Here is a 26,005-nt window from a genome sequence, read left to right on the forward strand (position 1 = left end):
ACGCCGCTCTCCTCCGATGACGGTTCGATTCGATGCTGTTGGTTGTTCGCAATCGCCGAGCGCATCCTCGTCGTCACGTTCCATTCAAAACGTACCATACCTCTGGCCGTTCATTTCTCTCGATCGAAAACCGGCTTCGGCGTCGGTGGCCTCACCGATGAATGAATGGAGCGTGCGTGCGTGAAACCGTTCCCGAGAATCGCTCCCCTTGCTCACGCTCACTGCGTTCTCTCTCTCGCCAGTTTTCAAGCGATCATCATCGAGGACGGAGGTCCGTCGTGTGTCTCCCGTTTGTTTGTTCCGCTGCTGGTTATTCTCCGGCAAAGGCGCGCGCGCGCGTGTGTTACGACGAAACCGTGTTTCGAAAGGGCGTCCGGAGGTGTTGTGTTTTGTTTTGGGACAGCAGCGAAGGTTGCGAAGGTGCGAAAAACGCAAGGGGAGGAATCGCAAGGCACCAAAAAACCAGCCGCATGTGCACCCCATAATTTTGCATAAGTAGGTTCGTCGCCAGAAGAAGGTACAAGAAGTCGCAAGTTATGAAAAACAAAAAAAAAACAAAGCCGAGTGTGTTTTTCATTCAAACGGTACGTTACAAGTTCCGCAGTGTTCTCGTTTGTGTGTGTGTGTGTAGTGGTGCCGGTGGACAGCGCAAAAAGGTCCAGCCGGTCTTGACGACAAGTCGTCCACAAGTGATTGCAGCAACCATCCCCTACCCCGCCAAACCCCACAGCTTTTGTTTTGATTTTGCTTGCTTGGTGTTTATCATTTCGTTTCCGATAACCAAATACGAACGTAGTAGTAGTAGTGGTAGTAGCCATCGCCAACAGGAGCGAGTGCAAAACAAAACAAAAAACCGCTGCTGGTGGAAACTGACAACCGACGATCGATCGCAGTAAACATATACTACGTTGTTGCTCGTCCATTCATCGGTTTCGGTGCAGCTCTTGTCTGCCTGCGCCCGCTCGTTGCCATGACCACTCGTATATTACGCGAAATTAATCCATTGTTTCAAATATCGTCCAAACGTGCCATCGGTCATGTGCCAAGTGCTTAGCGGCGCCCGGAACTGTGGTAGTGGTGGTGATGGTGATGGTGCCGCTTTGAGGTCTGGTCTGGAGAAAACAATTATCGGTGGCCATAAATCGAATGTTGCTGGCAAAGGCAAGGTGGCGCTTCTGGCGCACACACACACGACCGCACACACACACACACAGAGGGCGCGTGGAACGAAAGTGAATGTGCAAAACACCACCGGCCACGATGCCAATGCTAATGGCGATCGTCATTGTTGTCCCTTCCTTCCGTTTGACAGCAGAAATCTCGGTAGCGTTTCCATCCGGCGCGTTTGTGGTCGGTGTATGTGCGTGTGTGTGTGTGTGTGTGTGTGTGTGATTGGGGGAGGTCGTGCGTGTCACAGGCCGGTTACCCGATTTGGGAGCAGAACAACACGCGCCCGCAACCGGCCTGTACCCGATTGATTGATCGTTCGAGCGCGCGTGTCTTCATCTGAAGACCGAGAGGTCGCTCCTCCTCCAATCCAACCAGCCACCCACCCAACCACCCAACCACCCTGGCAGCCAGCGACCAGATCAAAGATTGGGAGCTCGAAGAAAAATCGTCTCCTGTCGATTTGCCGGCGAAGAATTGGCGATTGCGAAGGAATTCATCTTTCCTTTCTCACTCTCTCTCTGTCTCTCCATCCAGCATGCTGTGAAAATTGTGTATTCGTACGTGCGCATGTGTGTGCAAGTGTGTGTGTGTGTATACACGGTGAAAATGCCGGGCTTTTCCGTTGCGTGAAAAAGTGAAAGTGTAATGCTCGTGTAGCGAGAAAGAGAGTGAGGTAAAAGAAGGCAGAAAGGTCGGAAGCAACAACGGAAATACATATCCTTCCGCATTTAAGGATACCGCCCGCCGGTGCCCGGTGTGCCAAGTGGTTGATCGTCACCACTCGAGAGCAATTCGTTTCCAGTGAATTTGTGTACGTAAAATTCTGACGAGAAAATCGTACGTGCGCGTGTGTGTGTGTGTGTGTGTGTTTGTGCACCGTGTAGAAGGCAGAAGTGAAAATTGAATAGAAAAAGAAGGAAATCTTTGATTGGCTAAACCCAAAATTGGATACAGCTCGCGGTGATAGTCAGCTGGCGGCAGTTCGAACGCAACGACGTCGAGACGACTCACAGTGAGTGTCTGTGTGTGTGTATGTGTGTGTGCCTCGAGCAATTGACCCCGCATTTAAGGTATGTGTAGAACCTAGGAGTAAATCACATTTCACACACCTTTTTTTAAAGCCTAGTATTGCTCTAAGGTTGGGTTTAAAGCGTTCTTGGGGAGGGTTCGTTTTGAGGGACCTCCATATTGACGTTCCATATTGTCCATCCCTCTTCCGTGTCCATGGCCTGCTGCGTTCTACGTGTTGCTGCTGTTCTGTATGCCAAAAAAAAACCGAACACCACAGAACAGCAGCGGCAGTATCCAGTATCTCGACATCTAAAGTTCTAAAGCAGTAGCCTTTGGAAGCAGGTCTACTTGGATCTGCTGCTGACACCGACACCGACGGTGGAGACGTTCGGGGTAGTGTTTGTTTGGCAAGTATCCCACGATTTTACTTCTCGAGTTCGTGTGCGGGTGTAGAAGTTAATCGTTTCGGTTAGCATTCGACCGGACACACCAGTTTGGCCAGTGCCAGATCCTCATCAACCACTTTGTGCTCAGCCACACACACACACACACACTGTCACGGGCTTCGGACCACCGGTTGGGTTGGGCTGTTTTTGTGGGCAGATTGAATTTCGACTCTCGGTCGATCGCTGTGGGCGTTTAGGAAGGTAGTCGATAAAATATGATGTCCAATTTATTTGGACATCGCCAAAGCACAGGTGGTAGGCAGGTGATGCGGGAGAGGCGTTGATCCGCCTGTTGACGAATGACCTCTGCCCTGAACGGGGGCCACTACTAGTCCGTTTGTCTTTGAATTGATTTAGAAATTATACGTTCGATTGATCTCGACTGGGGTTAAGGGGATAGCAGTTATAGTTGATGTGCCTCGTTTATCCAGATCCAGTACCAGATATGGAGGAGTGTCCATTTCTGCCCCATAAATGCTTGAAGCGGTCATCGAAAGGCATGAAGCTCGTAGCACAGTTTAAAGCTTATTTTCCATCCACTGCACGAGAATAGCGCCAGTGGTCTCTATGTACCAGAACTTTGGAACATGACAGTTCAAAGGCACCCTGACACTGACACTAGGCGGGACAAGGGGGCAACGAAGCCCGATCCGATGGACGACGCTCCAGCATCGTCTATACCACACGTTGATTAGTTTTCTCGGTGGTTGTGGGAATGTTGCTCCGGCTCCGGCTGTTGCTCCTAGATAGTAGTACTCCAGAGCTCCTCGTAGACTATTCGTCTATTCCCCTCCCAAAAGGAGCTAATTGGCAACGAAGTGGCCCGGGGGGGAGTGGTGCCTGTGCGACTGTCAGAAGAAGAAGTTTTGCGTCCGAAGATACGGGTGCTCGCCGAATGTGTCGGTTTCGATGGAGTGTGCAACCTTTAAGAGGTTAGCTGGCGGACCCGGACGTTGCGTGTGGCCAGTAGTACCGTAAACTTTTCCCCCGGGGGGGCTTCCGGGTACAGACTACTAAGTATATGCATGGATATCCTGTCCTGTCAGACGTTAGGCCGCCGCCGCCGCTTTCAAAGCGATTCGACCATCGCCCGAGTGCATCATGGCGAAACGACTTCCGGAGGTTGCATTTCGATCGGTTGCCCGTTCGATGTCAACCGTGTTGTCGCCACGATTAACCTGTCGATTCCGAGATGTCGGTCGCGCGCCGTACGGGTTTGGCCTGAACCTTCGAAGTAACGTGACTCTACGGTCGTACCCTTTCGCCAGTTCCCAGTTCGTGGCGTTCTGTGGTTTCTTTGGAAAGTAAAACCGACAAACACCAACCGCTCATCCGCTGGTCATGCTCATGCTGCTGCTGCTGCTGCAGCTGCTGTTCGTTGTGTGTGGTTTTGCATTCAACATGCGCCTGGCCGGGGCTCGGGCTGTCCGCTAGCCACTCCGGAAGCTGCTTCTACCTCGTTGGTGAACGTTAATTCGATCCGATTGTAATGTGAGATCGTTCCACGGGATCCCCGGGGGTCAGCAGGAGGGGAACCTGTCAGCGAACAGGGCTAAGTAATAGTTGTGCCACGATAACATACAGAGGTCCGACCTCCTCCTCCGGGGAGCGATTGGAACAGTCAGAGCAAAAAACAAAAACCAAACGGGAATGTAAAAACGGGAGAGAAGCAGCAGAAACTCACGATAGCGACGATAGTATTAAACGAGGAGTTGACAGATGAAATTTGTAGTCGCTCTCGGTCAGAGAGAAAGAAATAGAGGAAGAGGAGCGAGTATAAGTTGATAAGGATGCACCTCTGGCAATCCCGCCCAAGGGGGCGCTCCAGCGCGCTTTACGTAAGTGCAATCGTAAACAAACCGTTTTCAAGTCCCAACCGTTTCGTTGCTCCATGGGGTTACCATTTTTTGTTGTTGTCTTGTGGCAAGATGTTTCATATTCCCGAGGCAGAAAAAAACAACGGGGGAAACAGATGGGTTAAAGTGAAGGAAAAAACACTATCCGAAGGGAATGTTTCAGACAGGCCCCCGGGCCACAGTAGTGGCCGACGTAACAAATGGTATATCGGGCTTAATTACTGCCGTGGCCGCTCACCCAGGGGAGAAGAAGAAGAAGAAGGGCGACGCGCACTGTAGCACGGAGCGTCGCTCGAGCGCGTCTTCAACGCCCGGCGCCCTTCGGCGTCCTCAAGAAGTCCTATCTGTTTTAAAGATTTTTAATGACCTTTTACCCCGACAATTGGGTGAAGCATCGCAGGAGCCGCACTGGCTGGTGCTGGTGCTGGTGCTGGTGTGGTGGCGGCCTATCGGCTTATCACACGTTCAACGTGTGTCTTCCTTCTGCTGCTGTTGAGTTCAATTCTGTCTCATCTCGTGGCTCCGGTCCGTTCCTTCTTTGCACGATTCTCTGGCGCTCACCAAGGGGATGATGATGATGATGATGATGGTGTCGATCGCGATGATGGTGATACGACGCCACAAGGAGTCAATTTCTTTAAAAGGTCGCATCTGTTTAGCTCGGCGCTCGGCGGTTTTTTGTGGTGACGCGGGTTCCGAGGCGCGCTTCGGCTCATTTCTTGCTCTGTGGCCGCGGTCGTTCCTCGTCCCCGTGGTTGTCTCCGTCTTCGTCATCTGCTGCTGCTGCTGCCGCTTCGTCGCCTTATGTCACTCGCGGTTTGCTCACATTCCACGTTCGTTCAAGGGGATGTAGATGATTGAAAAAGAAAAATGTGAGTTTTTTTTTTTTGCGCTCACTGACTGACTGGCTTGCTGGCTGCCGCTTTCTTAATCATCGCGGACCACGGATCCGTGGATGGTGGGGCTGGCGCAGCTTATAGCTGTCTTGTTGCGGTGGAAGATTTATTTGAGAATTTCATCTTCTTATCGCACTCGCGGGCGCGCGCTCGGTGTACTCGGTGCGGTGCACTGGTCCCGGCCGTGGCGACTTTATTGGCCATAAAGTTGCGCTCGGGAGTGACAGCAGCGGGGAGCATCAGGCCTGGTCACAGCGGTGCTTCGTACGTGCTGCGGTCTATCGACCGGCTTGAACATTTCATTACCAACTGTGTCATCTGAGCGCCGCGCGTTGTCCCGTCAAATAATTGCTCGCAGCTTCCGCCTTCCGAGGGTCACTCGAGGGGCCTCGGGGCCAGTTTTTACAATATTCACGAGTCTGCGTGGAAGAGCACGATAGGGCGGGGGGGAGTCACTTAACAAGATAAGTGAAGGACGTTATCCATGTAACCACAAAACTTTAAACGATGAACCGATCCCGGGCTTCATGTGAAAGTCGATTGTAGAGATAATGAAATTTATGCAACTCCCCGGTCCCATCAAACGGGGGCGGTTGGTCTGACAGATGGCTACGTACAGGCGGCAGTAGGTGTATTTATGTTGCATAAAAATTCAATCGATCCAAATCGACCGACCCTTGGGCAACAACCTATTCCTGTGCAAGTGATTCCAGGCCTTCAGACCTGGCAGAGGAAAGGGGTTTTTTTGTTGAAAAAACCACTCCCTACCTAGAACGACAGAAGCACAACCCAGAACACGCTCATGCATAGGAGCACACGGAGGTATTGAAGGAAAACACAGGGAGAAAGGTTAATTATTCATCAGTTTACGGGCGTTACGTAACCCTAACGTCAAGGCAGCTCCTTCGGTCCTATGCTCTTGGCAGAGGCAAGCGACTACAGTGCTACTGGCATAACCGGGCAAGCGAGCAAGGAAGGATGCGTATATCCCCTTCTACGAGTCTCGACTTCTAGAGGCCTGGAACCATTTGCTGCCCGGTGGCCAATCTCAAACGGATTGGCCCCTTTGCTGGTTGGTGCGTTTGGTTTTTGGTTTGCTTTGCTTTGGATTGTAGACCGGTAGAGCCCGAAGCGTAGTTGGTCTAGGTTCGGCGAGGAGCGCTCCTTAGGAGCCTGAAATGGCCGGGAGCTGGGGTTTAGCTCTGGTAAATATTTGAAATCACCCGACTGCCTGCTGCCCGGTGGCCATTGACTTACCACGGAGGCGAGCATAGACGGGGGTAGGACTCCTCATCCCGACACACCTCGCTATTCCCCAGGAGAAACGCTGTCCTATTGATTATTACATGCATCGTGATTAAAGCCCTGGGCTCCTCAGCAGCTCCTCCAGGCAAGCGTGACTAAACCTAAGACCCAGCATTGGTTACGCAACACACAAAGACTATCATCCGGTTCCGGTGCTGATGCACTTTTGGCAATGATTGTCTACCTGGTTGCGCCCACCAGGAACGTCCGAGTTGGTCCACTGCTGCCCAAGGGAAATCATACCGCTCCACACATTCGTTCCGCTCAGCTTTCGGTGAGATTATGGATTGATTCTTCTTGAACTCCAAGCGTGTTATCTAACGAAGTACAGAATGTAGACTTGGAAAGGAACAAAAAAAAACTCAACAACAAGAAACATTTAAGTACTCCCTGGTGTTCCCTGTTTGCAACCTGCCTTGCTCGGGAGAGTCCACTTACCGGAGGATTTTACTTGGCCTATTATTGAATGCACTTAGCAGATCTTGTAATAGCTGATGATTACGAGATAAGCTCTCGGAGGAGTTGTACCACGTTGTCGGAGCTTATACCCTATCGGTGGGGCGAAGGTACAGTCGGTACGTACTGCTGCACCCTTTGGGCAGCATGCCAATCGTTGCTCCCGTAATCGATATCCTGGAGCTTCTGTCGGGACGTTCAGTTACGTTTTTGGACGATGATTTGGATTCGATTTTCAGTAAGTCTTAGTCTTGGAGTAGTTGGAACTGGATAATCTAGCGTAATGGTAGGGCACAAGAAGCGGCCAGCTTTTATTTACCCAAAAAAGTCCAATCAGTTCTCTATGATTCCTTCTTATCCCTTTCTGTTCACCAAGTCGGACCTCAGTTGGCTCGTCAATGTCTTGACGACAGTTTTTAAAATGCAAACAAACAAAACAGGATCAAACATTGATCTAGATAAAGTCGATATAGCGAACGCTTACAAACTGGAATTAATAGGAGGGCACAACGACGTACAGGTTCCCTGCTCCGGGGAGTCTCACGCGGTGTAACTGGATAGGTTTGTTGACAGATTCGGTTGCGTGAAGACAGACCGTGGCCTGTCTTCATTGCCTTCCTATTTGATTTGAGACCGCCAAGTCCGGCGAGTCCACCAACTCTAACCCGGGCAGCTTCCGGAGAGATCTGTAAAGAAGTGATCCAATACCAACCCCCTGACTTCAAGTCCATTCGCTTGCTGAGTTGCGCACTGATTGACACCGCGTAACAATTGACCGCGCTTTATAACAACGAAAAAAAAAACCCCTATTGCTTTCCCTGCGGACCGGCGTTCCGGAATCTGGTGTTCCTTCTTGACCTCCCGCAGGTTTCGGTTCGTTCAGTTCGAGAGATGGATGGACGGACAGGCAGTGACAGGCAGTGGCTGTGGCCAACAACATCTCACGCCCGTCATCGATTTTTACTTGTTTTGTTTTGGTTTTTTCCTCTCTTCCTCTCCCTCTCTCTCTCTCTCTCTCTGTTTTTCTCGCTTCTTTTTATTGTTTCTCGCGCAACTCGAGTGCTCCAATTCCGTCGCTCCCTTTGCGTTTTTTTCTCGTCGTCGTCGTCGTCGTTGTTGTTGGTGTCGGCGCCCAGGGTGTTGGGTTGTATGTCCGCAGTTCGCGTGGCAGCCATGGGGAGTTTCATTCGCTCCCCGTTCCGTGGACGTGGAGCACGAAGATATCATTAATCAAAATTAAATTGTTTCTCCTACTGCTCCGTGATCCGTGGGTATCCGAATTGCTCCGACGAGGATGGCCGTCGTGGTGGTGGTGGTGGTGACGTCCGCCGCGTTATGAGATGCGGGTCAACAGCAGCATCCATCGATCGGCACAAGCAGCACCGGGGAAAGAGAAGAGAAGGGGCCCTACTTCTTCTTGATTTTGTTTCGATCATGCAAGGGAAAGGGACTGTGGACTCGTTGCACGATTTTGTTGTGGCGAGCAGCTCACTGGAACTCGAGTAACCATAACCTCAAAAACAAAAAAGACACATTCGGAATCTTGGCGGAACCAGCAGATTGGTTCGGTGAAAGTGTTTCGGGAGGTTCTTTCGATGCCGGGACCCCGGGATTCCCATCGCTCTAGATCAATCAATTCTGGATCACTTCTACTTGTGTCACGGCTGGAATCCTGGTCTCGTCTCGTCTCGCTCGACATTGCGTGCTACGTCGTGGTGTTCGATTGGCGATGAACTGAAAGCCATAGCCGTACGGAGGATATTGGAGGATTTTCCTATTTTGTTCTTCACTTACCGTTCTGATGCTGGTGCTTCTCGTTGGTATCCAGCAAAACAATATGGCGGCGCACAGTACCGGCCAGTAGACCCCTCAAGTCAGCCTCAACTACTGACGGAGATGATGATGAAGGAATTAAATGGAATCGCTTGCTGCTCCTCTTCTACTCCAGCTCGATCAACATTCTTCTCATCCGGAATTTTGTACGGTCCGGAACTTTGTGTGTGTGTGTGTTTGTCAGTGACATGATACACTTCCGTTTGTTATTGTTTTGCAGGGGAGGAGGGGTGCCCGCATTGTTCGATCATCAGAGAGCCGGCGTGTTTGTTGGTTGTGGCAAGGTGGGTTTATATGTTGCGGACGAGTCCATTTGTCAAATTCACGCATCGACGGTGGAATGGTCGTCGGTTCAATTGACTAGCCCAGATACTGGGATCTGTTGGCCACCTAGTAAGTGGCCATTTGTCTCGATTTCCATTTGATACGAGAAGGAGCTGGATCAGCAGAACTTGGTTTGGACTGGTGTTGTTGAGAAGTTTTCATCATTTCCAAACCGAGAGTATTTCATGAGCTACGCAGCAACCTCTTCTACGAAAGATGGCCAGTTGCCTCCGTTGCTTCTGCATAATGGAGCCAAACCTCCTTGGGGTTTTGGACCTGTTGGTCGTCTGCTCCCGGTTATCACTCCACAAATTGTTGTTTCCTTCATATCTTCATCATTCTTGGAAGTATTTTCTTCAAAAGAGACGCATATACGCGAAGCGGCCGATCATGCCAACGAGGTATTCCAACGAGACGCAAACGCGTCCTTCTTGCGACGTTCCATCCTAATTTCGAGGCCCCGGATTCGTGGCCTTGTAAATACAAAAAAAAAAGATAACGGAAAAGCACGAAACAAGCTCCAAGAAGTGATGGCGGTGCCGGGCTCTTTGAAAATCAAAGAAAATTCTTCCCCCTCTGCCGAAAAATTCCTGCACTTTTCCACTCCTCTGTCTGGTTCCTCTGAGCCCCCGGGCACCCGGGGATTGATCGATCGACCTCTAGCGACCGACTGCGAATCAATAGGAGCTATAACACGCCTAACACGTGACCAATGTGTTCCGCTCGTTCGCCGCTTGTTTTGCGGGCCTGTGGAATCCAGCATAGTTCCGTTCATTCTTTGTTCAATCTACGTCTAGGGGTCCGCTCACCAGCAGCTCACCTTTATAGAGAGAACGCGCCTGCACGCGTTGGCGTCGGTTGGCCTCGTTGATATCTAATTTAATTTGATTTGATTTGATCCGTAGCCGTGTTGTTGTCATTGTTCAGCGCGGGGCGCGGGGCGCGGGGGACCTTTCGGTTTTTCGTGGCCCTCTCGTCCGGACGGCATTTTTTGGGGGTTCACTGTCAGAAGGGCACGAACGCGTCCGAGACGATGATACCGAGATACCGGGCACCGGGCTTCACTCCAAAAAGGGTGGTTTTATTGAGCTTTCTCGATGTCTCTCAAATCTTCCTGCGGATTCCTCCGGTGGTTCCTCAGTGGTCAGTGCCGTTTGTGGTGAGAAAGACACGGAGACAGAGAGAGAGAGAGAGAGAGAGAGAGAGAGAGAGAGAGAGACAAGAAGAGGTCGGGGAAACCATGGTCCAATATTATCGCATAAAGATTGCCGTGAACATAGGCGGTTTGATTGGCTCAAGATCCCGAGCTGACCGCGAGCGCGCGCAGACAGCAAGACAGACCGACAGACAGACTCTAACGGCAAAGGGGGGGGAGCGATGGCGATGAAATGGACGAAAGATGCCGGAGATAAATCATTTGGAAACGGTTCAGCGTCCTCCGTGGAGGTTCACCATCACCACCACCACCACCACCACCACCACAAGATAACGTCTACCGTTGACATGAGATCCGTCCGGTTAAAGGGAAGGACCCCTCGCCAGATGAGAAGGATGATGATGATGATGATGTTGATGCTGCGCGAGTGCTGCAGCGCCGTGTGATGATGTGGAGACGACCGCGGACATTGGAGGATCGAGTGAGCATTGCGACCGCGCGGCCGATCGACGCCAAACGATCCAGTGTATGGGGTCCGGCGGCCTATCACCATCACCGCGCGTCCGCGAAGAGAACTCCGGGTTAATCGATGAAGTGTCAGAGATTGTGGCCGCGGGCAACATTTCAAAAAACTGATCCGAAAGCCCCGCAATAAGAGAGGGGAAAGGGGGAAGAGAGGAACGAGGAGAGGGATGCCCAGATTCCTCTCCATCCTCTTCCAGCCCCAGCCATCCTCTGCCCGTGAGTCAACAGATTTTCGCCTTGGTTTCGCTTCACCTCGTCAGCTCCCCTGTCCCTTGATCTGCCGCCACTTCTCGTCGGTTTGTCATCGGTTTGGGGCCAATAGCGGGGCCAATAGGAGGGGGGGCCAATCACCACGTCCACGTCCCTTCCCCGGTTTATGTATATCGCGAGCATCGCAAACCAAAGAACCCGTCTTTTGGTGGACCCTACGCCGAGTATGATCGCGATGTTGAGCGTTGACCAACTTGTAGGAAGGGGAGAGCATCATAATCACCAAGAAGAAGGCCGGATGAGGGCGGTGAAGGAAATGAGGTTTTTGCGCGCGCGCTCGCCCGCTTTTAGCCGAGAATTTGAAGCCGAAAATCGATCTCCTCTGGTTAGTTGACTCTGGGTCCTGGGGTCCATTATACGAAGGGGATCCCGGGGAGAACCATCAAACCTACAGCAATGGACCCAGAAGTCTTTCGATCGCTTTCGGGCTTTCGCGCCCACTTTACCGCTAGATACTCTGCAAAGGATTCCGCTCCGCTCCGCTGGATTAAGGACCGGGGGTTACGTCTATAGTCTCCATTTGGAGCCGACTCGTCAGGCACCGCGGTGTAAACAATGCGAAATGAATTAACATATCATCGTCAGGGTCGTCGGTTATATACTGCTGCTGCTGCTGCTGCTGGTCGGTAGTTGAAGGCTATCCAATCAATCCAACAGCTAATACTCGTAGAGGCGATCGACGAAGCCTTCTATAGTACCGCCACTGGTCCACAAACCTGCTCTGTGTCCGAGCCACAAGCAACAAGCTTGGCATTAATGAAGCATAAAATAAGGAGCCATCGGGGGCTGTGTGCGTATTGAGGCCCGATAATTATCGATTAGCGATTGTTTGGGATCATGAGCACGGCTCCGGTGGGGTTGGGTTCAGGTTGTGTGATTAGCTCATCGCTCCAGAGGACCTTATGTATCTCGTTGGTCCCCAAGCGGTACACAGCGATGATGTACACAATATTGGTGTTGCCGTGGAGGTCTTAACGCTTAGCGGCGTTAACCAGTGTGCTGCCCGGACCGAACGATTATCGATTGATGATTGTCGGTGTCTACCGATTAGAGAGACCGCGCGTCGAATGTCGAGATTGCGTCTCCTGGACCTGGGTTGCGTAGGACTAGGTTTAGGTCGGCTCGTAACATAACTTCAGATAAGCTGAGTTACAACTACGCTCACCGCGTATGTTATGGGAGGATTATTAGCTCCGGAATGCCCTTCCCCCTGGCGAGACTTTGTCCGCTTCAACACCACCCGAACCAGAACATGGGAGTTTTGTCGTATCGTTAAACCTGAATCACACCCACCTAAACTCCTGCCTCTCCCGGAGGTGTCGTTAAGGTGTTCGAGAGCAGCAACCATCTAATGGTTAATGGGTTTTCCAGTTAATGATCCTTCCCTGCAGGTGAAGCACCTCGACACCTCGAGTCGGAGAGTCTCCTCCCGGTGGGTTGGATTTTGGGGCAATAAAAACCTTATTAATTACAAATCGCGCCCAGCCGGCTATAACCATAACCACCGACCGTGTGTTGCAACGTTGTGGTCGTCGTAAATCGCAATCGCAACAAACAGTATTGCTCCTTCCGCAGAAGCTGCGTAGCAAGAAGAAGGAGAAGGAGAGTCTCCAGGGTAAAAACGATTTCAATCATACGGTCCACGGAACACCTTCGGAGGACTGCCACAGCCCATGGAGACGCGCGTGTCGTAGAGGTAGAGCCTGTAATGGGTCCGCTTAACCACGCTTTACACGCTCGCCATCCACCATCCCGGTGTTCAGCTTTCATCTTTTGAAGTCAGAGTTAAAGTCAAAGTTAGTGCTACACCGAGCAACAGTAGGAGCTATAGAGGCAGCGCAGCTGCCAGCTTCCAGCATCCGAGCAATCCGAGGAGGAGTAGCAGGCCCAAAGGCGCTATAAATAATTTATCGTAATTGTTGAAAATTAATTCGAATCAATATTTCATCATTAGATCGCCGTTTGTTGTTTGTGCGCGAGTAGCAGCAGCGGCAGCAGCGGCAGCAGCCCAAGAGCCGAGCACTCGTCTTTGGCGTCGATCCGGTTCCCGATGATGGTCTCTAGTGGAGTTGAAGAGACGAGGCCACGGCCGAGGTCCGCTTCTGTTCGCTTCTGTTTCGCTGTTCTGGTTTCGCGGTTCTGGTTTCTGGCGTTATCTTCAATCCTTCAAACCACAGCGGCGGCCGCGCTGCTCGGTGCTCGGGCGCTTTTACGATTACGCTTCGGCTTCAATCTCGTTGCCGCTTAATTGAATGACGGATTGAAATGGGTTTTTACGCGCCGCGGAAATCTGAGTCTGGCAGAGAAGACGGTGGTACCACCGCCGTGGAGCTGGTGTTGGTGGTCTGCTGGAAATGAAGCAATTGTCTGACAGCGCACCGGAGCACCGGAGCAGCAGCGAGAGACCCAAATCATAGCCAATCATCATTAGGCGTACGCCGCGCGTCTTCTGGTGGCGTTCTGAGTGGACTTCTTGGGCAGTTGGTGGTGGTGGTGCGTAATGTGTGCGCACACTAGCCAGGCCGTAACTATACGCATGACGATTAGATGACCGTCTGAACCGTTACAAGTACAACGTCTTCTTGGTGGTCCATCTGTTGTTCAACAACGCGAGAGAACGAAGGAGAACAGAAAGCATCAGTGCAGGTGGTATACAGTGGAGCACCTCACAAATTTGTACGCGGAATCAGTATGACAACGGCACCATATCGTGGTGCGGTATTTGGACTTCTTCAATACCCCTATCGAAGAGGAGAAGTATGTGATGATAAACTGATTAATCAATTGCAGCATCATCATCAGCAGCAGCAGCAATTGAAACAAAGAACACACCCTACCCAAAACGAATGATCCATCCCGGGGGCGTGTTCTCCAAGGGTCCGGGTATAATTGGGTTCCGACATGAAGATGTAATCCAGCACTTCAATGCCGAAGGAGGAGTGATGGAGTGAGTCGATTATTAAGACATTCTGGCGGCCCCATTCCGAGTCCGGTGGGGGAAAGGGTTTCCGATACTCTGCAGCCGCTGGCTGGAGATCGAACGGAAAAGTGCAATCTCATCGCGTAAAAGTGGTGAGCACCTCGAGGAAAGAGGAGAATAAGCAGAGAGCGTCCTTCGAATACGTCCGGTATCCGGTAGCCGATTTACGTTCGCTTTCGATTCGAACCCGGGCGGAGTGTGGAGTACATTCAAATTCGGGCGCCAGTATGACGGTAGCGCGAGCCCTCTCATTAGACCACCACGCGCATGATGAGCATAAATTCGAAGAGATGGATTCGTATGATGGATTTCTGAATCTGGAGTCCCTCTATGGCCATGATTCCAGTTAAGTCACGCGTAATGTTCCACTCTAAAGGGAGGAGGAGAGGTCTACAGACTGGACACTGTGTCGCCAGATACACTGGACTCACCTGACCTGCTTCTGATCTTGTGGAACTTGACTCGACTATTCGCTCGACTCGACTGGTTCGCTATTCGTTTCAGGTGCATGGAACGCTTGTGTATGATGACATCATACCTAGACATACATACGCCACACACACACACACACACACGCACCTGGTTTCAATTATTTTCTACATTTCAATTATTTCAATTTATCGATCTGGTTCTGCGCCTCGCGGTCATAACTCGCCGCGTACTCATCGACGTCCGGGACGTCCTGCGCCAATTTATCCACTGGCACACGGGGAGGAGGCTGACCAGACCGGACCGGTTGGTTGGCCGGTCGGCCGACCGGCAAGTTAAAGGCAATCAAACAAGTGCCATTAGCAGAGTGCTTTGCGCTCAATAACCCACAGGACAGGAACCTCCCCGGGAACGAGAATTTTGCTCGATCTACGGCGCCACCCGTCGACGTGTGGACCCGTCGCAGTGCTGGTGGTTGTAAATCATCACTCGCTGGTTTGTGGTGTGTGTATAGTAATGATTAGGTTTCCGCACTGCGAGAAGGGTTTGTGGGGTTTGAAAATTATACAATTCACTCTCCATTATGAGCGATTGTTGCGTGCAGATTAGTAAAGTTAGAGGAGACATACAAACAGACACACACATACACTGGCACGGTTTGGCTAGGATATATTTTTCAAGTAATTACTGCCACCCGGTTTGCTGGTGGTTGTGGTGCTGCTAAAAGCAAATAAATTACTAACCAACCAACCAACGAAACCCAGAGACCAACCTCCAAGTGAGTGTCGTCCGTTGTCCGGGGGTAATGTTGAATGTAGAACATGCCATTTAAATTTTCGTGAGTGAATAATGGGGCACGGGCGGGTAACGCTGCGCCATGCCACGCCACGCCACAACTCATGTTCTACAACAAGAATGCGATAATGATTGGGCATAATGTTCGGTGTGTGTGTGTGTGTGAGTACGCGATGTGGAGGTCCAGGACCACCTAATTGAGTTTGAATTTGTTCCTTTTGTACCACGGCGTTCTTCCCCCCCTCCCGGGGAGTTCTAAACCTCTCGGTTTGACCGACCGTAACATAACCTCCAATGTGTAACCCCCGCGGTCTACAAAAGCCCTCCACCTCCGGGCCGTGATGTGGATGTAACACTCGAAATGCCCGGTCCGGTGTGGAATGTGCGCCAGTCGCGTGTAATTGAAATCGATTATGGTAGCAGCAATGCTAGGGCTGGCCAAAGCAAAGTTTTGTGCGCCTGTGGACTGTGGAGAACTGTGTGTCTCCGTTTTCGGGACGACTTCCAGGAATTCGTGCCAGGAAGGTCGTGCCAGGGGAGCCTGGTCTGGCCTGTCAAGTAGATTAATGAATAATTAGCAAAAAAGTGTACATCGGGTGCGGAGCGAAGGGTATCGGAAAAAGGATATGCCGTCGGCAGACGTGCCATGTCGGAGCCTCGAACAGCCCCGAACACTAATTACTGGTTCGCCGGAATGTCGGGTTTTGGACTCTCCGGACTCGGGTTTTTAGGGTGTGTGGTGAGCACCGGTGTGGGGGGCAATAGTTGTCATTGCGAATGAATTAATCATCGCAAAAGTACGCGAAAGGACCTCAACGTGAGGGTAATGTAACAGCATAATTCTCTTCCACCACACAGTTCAAGTACATTATTCGCACAGGAGCGAGTAGCAGTAGTAGTAAGTGCTTCGCTTTGTGCTACCGATGCCTATGCCGATACTGATACTGGTCACATCATAAGCTGGATTCTGGTTTGCAAACTGGACCGGATACTTGACATGGCGAATGCGTGACTGCGGTACATGCCAGCAGCGAGCTAGGGTTGCAGAGTGGCAGTGGAAGTGGTGTTGTTGGTCGAAAGAGAGAGAGAGAGAGGTAGAGGGGAAGCCACTAATCAATTCTCTGTCGTTGTCGACGCACCTTTTAATTTACTGACCGACCACGGGGCGACCACGGGGTGACCACAACGTACGGTTTGGTCTGGAGTGCGCCGGGCCGAGTAAGTAATTACACGTCCGATCAGCTCTACCGCATGATTAACTCGAGCAGCAGGTATAGAGGCCTCAGGAGCCCCTACTACAGCCTATAGACACCTGTGATGTGTTGTGTGCAAGGCGAACGTAGACGTGAGGCCAACAACAACAACAAGCTAGTTCTACGAGTACGAGAGCCATTTCCAACATGTACTGGAGAAGAAGTAGAAGACGGTAGAAGTAGAAGAAATCGCAGAAGGCAGGCTTCTAAAGTAAAAGAGTCACAAGCTGTTGTCATGGGCAACGGGACGGGGTGGGGACTCTACAGCATTCCACCTGGTCCATGGCTTGATTTGCCATTTTTTTTTCTCTCCTTTTTCTCTTCTCCTCCGTTCCTTCTGTGACTTCGTTCCAGTTCTTCCGCAGCCACCGTCGTCGTCGTCGTCGTCGTCGACGTCGTCCCTTGTTGTTCAGAGGCACGCAGAAGGTCCGTTGCTGATGGGATCGGGCTATGTACTGCGATATTAAATGAAGCGTTGAAATTATAATGATCCCAACACCGACGACCGCCTGGAGTGCGCCCAAGGGGACCGCCACGACAGAGGGTCTGGCAGCGGTGGCGACGGCGCCGCAGCGCAGAGGTCGAGCAGAAGAGTTAGAAACGAGTTTTCCCGGTCCTGGAACACGTTATTCTGCCCCGGACTGCGTGGCGTTGTGTGTTGTGGACGCGACTTTTTGCGACATTCCCCCCCCCCCGGAGTCGACGGTCGTGGCCATGGCTGAATGCATTCAGCGCCTCACTAATGACGCTCCTAGAGCGCGCACTCTGGACTGGGGTCTGGTCGGTCGGTCGAACCGCGCCTTTCCTTAGCCCCGGGAGTGTAGTTGGTGGTTCCTGTGGACCCTCTCTCTAATATCAACATCCCTGCAGCCGTTCAGATGAGATGAGATTGGAGAACAAGCTCGTGGCGCGCGGAATTAAAAGAAGGAGAAAAGCGAAAAAATATTTGGTGACGGTTTCGGTTGCCGCGTCGCAGAACGGTGGAGAATGTCGCTCCGTGGAAGTTCGTGACAAAGTTTTCGACGACGAGGAGCGGGCGAAGGTCGCAGTCCCTAGTCCGGAAGGTCCGAAAGCAGCAGGCCATGGCCTGGCTGCTCAAGTCTATACATCGCCAGAATTGCCCGAGGAGGTTGGAATGTTGGTCTGGTGGACCTTTCTGGCCATGGGCCTGGGTTCAGCACATTGTAGTCCCGCCCAATTTAACCTCAACGTGGAAGCTGGAGCCTTGAAGGCCGTCCTTAAAAAAAGAAAAAGAAGGTATCAAGGAACAGGGAACACAGTCTCCAGACCATGTATTCAATGTCCGCAGGATTCCCAGGACCCGCTGGGGCATACCGGAGCGTTGGAATCCGAATTAATGTCAATCAATGTGTTACGATCGCACCAAGTCCAAGAAGCTATTCAGTAAGCGTGTGGAAGGCGTAAGGATGTGAAGGAATGACCACCTGACCTGGTTGACGCTCGGTTACATCTTCGATCGATTGACGATTCATCTAAATCCACTTCACTCACTCAAACATCCGGTGGACATCTCGCCACGGGGCTTGTACCAAGGCGCCTTCTTTTGTAGTTCTCTCTCTCCCGTTGTTTGTCTCTTGATATCCACTTAGTAGAAACAAGCTACAAACGAGGGAACTATTACACACCCGAAAGCAGAATCGAATCCTTCCAAGAAGCTCTACAGAAAAGACACACACGGATACACATTCGCCATCTTATATATCGCTTATCTTGGCGACATTCTTGGCGGTCTCCTCGGAAGCCACCGAAGCCCCCTTTGGTCTTGCTGCCGCCATGAGGCAGCCGTGTGTGTGTGTGTGTGATATCTACCGCCTCTCACCCTCCGGTCGGTCTTCGTATCACCGGTGTGGTGTAGAGAGCAAGCAAGCATCTTTAAACTTGGCTGCCCTTCATTGGCTTCCTTCGCGCGCCCGCACTGGCTCGCTGGCTTTGAGTGGTTTGAGATTTTGCAATTTTATCTCCCTTGTCCCTTGACTTCTTTCGCTTCTCGGCATCATCGCCCAGACGGTGGCTCTTGTGCAGATTGCACGTTTGCACCACCGTTTCTTGTTTGTAGTGTTGCGGCTTTCGGCAGTGCTCTTCTTTTGCTTCGGAGGGTTGTGCGTTGTCGTGCCTTTGCTACAGTTTTTTACTTATACCTCTTTAACCGTTTCATGCATGCGGTTTTCATTTCATGCGCCTGGATCTCTTGTTTTATTATACTGTGTTGCATGGTTTAACTTTCTGCTACTTCTTCTATCGCTACCTTTTCACAATCTTTTTGGCTTCTTTCTTCTACCTTTTTCGTTCTCTTTTTATTTCATTCTCTCTCTCTCCTGTGAGGTGGCGATTGCATATCGTGTTCATTATGTATCGTTCGATAGCATTCTTTTCCAGTTTCAGGTTCCTGTTTTTAATTTTATAGTTTCTTTTTTCGTGTTCTGCTCTTCTATCCAGTTTCATTAAAGTTTCATGTTTTCTGCTAAAGTTTTCTTTCACATTTCCATTCTAATGTTTCCCCGATACACGCTTCTACCACGATGAATCAATTTAATGGCGTTGCCTAATGCCAATATTTCATTCCGAATAATGCAGAGCGCTACTCTGCCAACTTCACACCAAACACCAGAAAAAGCTACATCTTGCTTCGGGTGTTTTTTTGCGTGTGTTGTGCTTCTTGTTCCTTCTGCCCGGGGTGTATAACATAACACTCTTCCTGCCTTGCCGGGCGCTACCTTCCACATTCTCGCCCGCAAACTCTGGTGCATTGGTTGTGTTCCGATTTCAGTTTTTGCCCTCACTGCTGCTGCTGCTGCTGCTGCTCTTGGCTTGGCTTTTCGCGGGCGCGCGCGAGTGTAAATTCTCATGACGGATGGTCTGCTTTTTGACAAACAACTCCATAAAGCAAGGCATAAATTTTACACTCCTGGGTCCGCTGTCAGGAGCCTCCAGTGTGAGTCGCCACTGCCGTCGCGGTTTTTTCGGGGAGAGAGAGAAAGAGAGAGAGAGAGAGAGAGAGCCTAGTCGACCGTGAAGGTGTTCATCGTCTTTAGGAAAAGGGTCCATCGGACTCCGCGATCCTCTCATGGGCGTGTGTGTGTGGAGCATCTCTCGAGAGGCATCTCGGTGGCAGGGATGTTATGCCTCTTCCCCCCGAGGGAAGGATGTTCCACCACCGTTGTAGACTCCCATAGCATCTCGCACCCGTCTTCCTCTCAGTGGAACTGTGGGTTTGGCTTTTACCAGAGAGACAAAACAGAAAAAAATAAGAAAACAAAACAGGAAAAAAGTGGCAAAACCACTGCTCCTCGTATAAAGCGCTTCAGGAGGTGCGGAGGAATCTCTTCTCGCCGTCTCTGAGCGCCCTATGTCTGGTAGGGAAGTTTGTTTTAGGGTCCGGTTCGTCTGCACAAGTCCGAGATTCCGCCCAGAGCCCAGACCTTCCCTGCGGTCGAGTACGTGGTGTACGTACGAGCACACGCCCTCTCGTACGCTGCGAGTTGTTTTTACTGCTAATATGTTAATTAATTCTTATTTCTACCTCATCGCGATCGCATCGTTGTCGTCGTCGGTTTAGTCGGTTCGTCGCGTTTGCAGTTCGAAGGCACTCTTGGTGGTGAATGCGAAGAGACGAGAAGGAAGTAGCTCTATATCGCGCACACCTTATCTCTTGCAACGGTGCCGTCGAGCGGCAACGAATGAAGGCTGTTTGTAGCTTCTGCTTCTCGCTCCGTTCTTCTGTTTCGTTCTCTTTTCCCTCCAAACAGCTCGAGCTGATCGTTTGCCAGCTTTTCGACCGGGCGCAATAGAGCGAATCCACCATTGCTTGCCGCCTTGGCTCCGGGGAAGCCCGGCCGGGGACGAATTCATTATTTGTTTTCGCCCATCGTCGTTCCATCCGGAGGGATGCACCTATGCACCTTTTGCGCAGTATGTTATCATGCCTTGCTTCCCCATCCCCCTTTGGGCATTCCTTCGATTGTAGCAACCGTAGCAGCAGCAGCAGCACTGCACTGGACTGGCCGGGGAGTGTGCAGGAAATCGTGCTGCAGAACGAAATTAAAATCCGGCGTGCCGAAGTGCCAAGAAGCCAACAGTGTGTCCAAACTCACTAGCCAGCCCGGTCATTAGGGGAAGCCAAGAACGGGGGAGAATCGCAAAAACAAAACCAAACAGAAAAGAAAAACAGATACGGAAAAATCCAAAATACACCGGGCACCGGCACCGGCACCGGCTCCTCGGCTCGGTGGTGCGCGATGCAGTGATTATCATCTTGTTGCAATGTTGTCGGGCTCGGGAGGAATTTGCACGGCGGATGGGGCGGCTGCAGAAACGACGCACCATCGAGTCCGAGTCACAGGAGGACGGACTACGTATCCTGTGTGTAGTGTTCGCATCTTGTGCGCATGTTTAATGTATTCGCCACTTTTTTTCTCTCGGGGTGTGTGTTTGTGCACGTCAATAGCTTCTACCTCTGCTGTGTGTGTGTGTGTCTGGTGCCACGGGCGGCCACGAATTCTCGATGCAGCGATACCACCAGCAGCTCGAAAGAGAGTAGCAGATAACGAAGGAACAAGTCACGTCAGCGTATCAAGATAAGGCGCAGGCCGTGTCCGGTGTTCACGTTCGTGTATGCAGGTGGCTGTAGGGCCTTGGTGGTGATCCTTGATTAGCCCGGGCTTTTTCAGGGCCTCTGGATTATTTGAGTCTTTCGAATGGTTTAGCTGTACACCTAAACGGTATAATGAAGGAGTGATGTCGGAGAGTATTTGAGGGTTTCAAATGGATGCCATTGATATCAAGCTTGATTGTAGAGGTTGGTGGAGCAACCGCACTTATAGCTGACTTGAGGAGTGGTCTTGAATTCCTGAAGAAGATACGGCCACTATTAGTGTCTTCGTTCCTGTGTTCGTCAGTCTAATACTTTTGGAAGCAATGTCGATACTTTAGTTCCGTCTCTAAATGGGTCTACGACGACCTTTTCTGTCTATGCGGAAGGATTTAGAAGTCTTAAGCGTCCTTAGGAAGTCCAGCAGCAATCATTTTTGCGCATACTTCTCACTCATATACCGTTATTTATAGCCCCTCAAATAATAGACATTCGATTAATAAACAAGTGTCATGAATGTCTTTCAAACAGTCAAACAGCACCATACCGGGTACTGTACGTCACGAGAACATTACGGCAAAGAGTTGCCCCTGAAGTCAATTGATTGCCCTTTCGAGATTGAGTTGTTTGGGATTTGATTGAAGGAACGGATCACTCTGTCCGCTGTCTCCGGAAGAGGTGAGGAGGATTGCGACATTTGGCCACAATATCATTGTCAAATTGATGACTCAAGGAGAACCACTTCACCTGACCTCACATGGTCCATGGAAGTCACTCTCTGATGGTACGTTGTTCGCGGATGTTCAGGGAAGAGCCGATTGAAGCCAAGTGCCGCTCGGCCTCGGTATGTTCTTCCCTTGTTCTATCATCGTTGTCGGTTCGACAGGTCGTCGTCGTCGTCACCGTCACTACTCACGTCGATTCCGAAAAATCATCTTGAACCGAGCCTCTACCCCCGCCCATGTGTCACTTCGCCGTTTTGTCCGTTCGCGAGGAAGTTCCTCGATTCGTCGTCGTCGTCGTCGTCGGTCGACTCACTCAATCCAATCCACCTCACGGTGCCGCCAAAGGCAATCGTGAAATTGATGCTTTGAAGTGGGTTCCACCTTTTTTTTCCACATATCTTTTGCGGCTCTTGAAATCGGTCGGTTTGAAGGCGCACTGGACGGCACTGGAATTGAATCACATCACGAGCGCTTCGTCCATGCATAATACGCGGCGAGTTCGGTGCTCTGGTGTCTCGTCGATGCAGATGCGCGCCGGACACACGAGATGAGCTCAAGGACCTTTAGCAGACCTCAAGCCGACTTCGATTTCGAGTTGGGGTTGGGTTGTTTTTTCAAAAATACAAAATCATACACGGAACGAACAGACAGACAGACGGACAGTGGGAGAGCATCTCAACAAGCTCAACCCTTCCCTTCGGAACTCAAGAGTGTGTTGTCCACTTTGCAGTCGTTGGCGGCCGCAGACCAGGCTTACGAGTCGCTGTACAACTCGCGTTCGGTCTCTCTCGTGCGGTCTTTGCGGCAACATTGAAACCCGCTTCAAGTCGATGGACTTTCCGAATGCTCATCGTTCGGTTCGACATGTGGCGATGGCACTCGATGATGATGCCGCCAACAACATTCCGACCGGTCCGGAATGATGTCTGGATGGTTGAGTTTCTTCGCTACGCAAATTGTCTCGCGATGGATTCGATTCGATCGATCATTTCCATTGATTGTGGTGGTACCGCAACCTTCCCTCCTTCCGTTGGGCGAACATAAATAAATTAATCCGGATTCCCTCCCCAAAACAAATGAATCGCCCAATGCATCGCCTGGCTGGCTGGTGAATAAGTGATGTGGACCCAGGGATTGGATTAAAGTTGTCCACTATCGTTCCACGATGCCCATGAAGGCCGCACCTTACTCTCATTCTTCTTTATTTTCCCCCTTCCCTTCCGATTCTCCGATTTTCCGCCGCTTTTTTTTCGGATTTTGGACTGTCTCGCTCGAGGGCTCTCACTCCAATTCCGAAAAAAAAAATCCGATGAAAGCCGATGAATTGAGGGAAAAAACCACGAATAAATGATGCGACAGCTGGGTGCGGTGCGGTCCGGTGTGACGGTGATGATGGTGGTGCGGGGTCCCTACTAAACCCTTCCACCCGTGACGCACTTCAACCCGCACTGCTGCATTCGTACATAATTGATGCGTGTGTGTATGTGTCTCTGCAGGCGGTGTGTGACGTGTGGCGGTCGTGGTCGATTTACTTAAATTGTCCGGTTTCGCTGAGGGCGCCACGGTACCAGCTGACGTGCTTCGGGGGTCCGAGGTGCGCGACATACCATATTACATTTTTGGGGACCTACAACAATAAGGGGGAGCAATGAAGTGTACACCTGATCTGACGAGTTATCGGAACTTCATTTCCATCCAATCCATCCAACCTCTACTCAACTCTTGCGTTGCGTCTGTCTCTGTGTGTGTCGAGGAGCACTCCTCAATGCCGCAAAGTCCTTCCCTTCAAACGCCAGAGGACAGACGAAGTAAATAATTGATAGCCGAAACAGTTTCGTGTCACGCGATTTATGTTTAATTATGCAGACCATGGCCGGGGCCATTCGTTTTCCTCGTGTCTGCCACTCGCTTATGGCGTAAGGTGATGAGCGATCATCGACGATGAGGGTCGGTAATATGAAAATTGAACGTTTCTTTCTCTCTCTCTCTTTCTCTCTTTTGTTCTACCGCCGGAGGTCTAAAGGTTTAGTTTTGGACAGAGGAATAGTTTTTGGGACAAGAACTTCCTCCTAACCCGAGCGGTTTAATCGTTTTGAGCAAAGTAAACACACCGCAACGGGCACGGGAACAGGCCAATTCTTGATAGACGAGTCTCCTGAGACCCCACGATTAAGACCATAACTCTTTCCGACCCTCCCCCTCGAAATGATGTACCACGTAGCTGTCGTTCTATTCTGTCTCTCTCTCTCGTTATCTCACTATCTCTCCCTCTCTCGATAATCACGGTTAGTCACGCACCTTCGCCGGATGGATTCGTCGCATCCTTGTCTGAGTTGAACAAAGTTGCGGTACGCCGAGGATCCCGAGTTCCTTCCAACGTTTTACGATCGTAATCCATCGACGATAAAAACGAAACTTAATCAAATGTGCCATCACCGCAACCCGTCCATTCGTCTGTCCGTCAATGAGACCACTTCTCTTGGTGGGGAGCACTTCGAGACGAACGTCATGAACGCCAAAACGTGCGTGCGTGCCCGGTGACCATTACCCCGTGTACCTGTAGGACTGCGTATCCTCCAAGGAATGCCCTAAGCGGAGGACACTTATCCTCAAAAAACCCCCGAAAAAAAACCAGAGAAGAATACACGGACGGACACACACCACGATTCATGGGGGCAAATTTGTAATCCTAATTGCGCTGACGCACAGGTGAGGTGATGAAGTTTCGAGCAAAAGCAAATCCTCCCCCTGAGGACAGCCACCTGAGGGGTGTAGTCATAATGTTGTGTAAAATTAATAATAAATGTTATGCTAATGTGATGCACAGACACAGACCACTGCCATGAATCTGTCCCTGGGTACCTGTGGCGCCTTGGTGTGTTTGATTTGAGTATTCTCCACAAAATCGAGATCAACCTCGACGAAGGTTCAATTCGATCGCATCCGGGGATATGTTGAACCGACTTATTAACTCCTCCCCTCCGAGAAGTTTAGACGACAAAGGCGACGGTCTTGGTGGTGAAGAAGGAGAGGGTATTAGCTCGACAGAATTCGAGTTCAGGGTTCCAGTAGCAGCAGCAGCAGCAGCAGCAGGTCACGGTTGATTAGCGCACGGGTGCTAGGTGCGTGTTTGCCGACATAATTAGCCGTACTTAGCATGTAAAGCTGCACGCTCGCAGCAAGCAAACCGCGGAGGTTTCGTAACATTCTACTAACGTCGCGTCGCGTTCTTGCTTCTTTTTTTCGTTACAGATAAGGTACGGCGACGAGTCAGCAACCTTCTGACAGTAACGGCACCGCTCCTCTTGTTAGCATAAGCAACGGCAACGCCACGAACTCGGACTTGAGATTTGGACTTGGGAAACGGTAAAACGATATGTTTCACTTGCACACGGACGGGGCTGCGATAAACGCAAACGCAGCAAAAGCAACAGCAACAGCAACCATAGCCCGTACCCCAGGAACGGTAAAAAGAGGTTTATTAGGTTTTGACGTGAAGATGCCAATTGGCGATATCATCACGCCAGATGATCTGAAGGAGAGCGATCGCCGTTTTATGCTCGTGCTGTGAAGCATAAAACCAGCGCTCAAATGACAATTGTGTGTGTGTGGCTCCGCCCGTCAGCTCCACTTTTTAGACAGATTTTTAGGCCAACGACAGTCACCAGCTTGTTCTAGTGGCGACTACAACAGCGACAGCTACAGCTTCGAAAGTCGCCGCTCGATGTCATCGTGATTCGTCGTCGTCGTCATGCAGCGCGTCGCCATAAAACCGTCGCCGTTGATGACAAATCTGCAAATACCACGGAGACGGAGAGGAACAAAGCCAATGGTCATAAAAGCAAACAGTTACCTCACCTTCGGCCCTCCTTGTACCGTACCGTGCTGTTGAAGGCAGAATTTTAAGAAATGTGACCACCACCGGGGATTGCCCAGATTACCGCGTTGGTGACATCACTTGCCTTG

The 26,005-nt window shown here is 50.9% G+C and overlaps 1 long non-coding RNA gene across 1 annotated transcript; it reads left to right on the forward strand.

The window, feature by feature from the left end:
* Positions 1-261: 261 nt before the first annotated feature.
* Positions 262-25,453, forward strand: LOC125954367 (uncharacterized). Its single transcript, XR_007469031.1, has 3 exons — positions 262-517; positions 1,705-2,240; positions 25,292-25,453. It is a non-coding gene; the product is annotated as an uncharacterized LOC125954367 (long non-coding RNA).
* Positions 25,454-26,005: the final 552 nt, after the last annotated feature.

The sequence above is a fragment of the Anopheles darlingi genome, chromosome 3 (genome assembly GCF_943734745.1).
Source record: "Anopheles darlingi chromosome 3, idAnoDarlMG_H_01, whole genome shotgun sequence".
Lineage (NCBI taxonomy): Eukaryota > Metazoa > Arthropoda > Insecta > Diptera > Culicidae > Anopheles > Anopheles darlingi.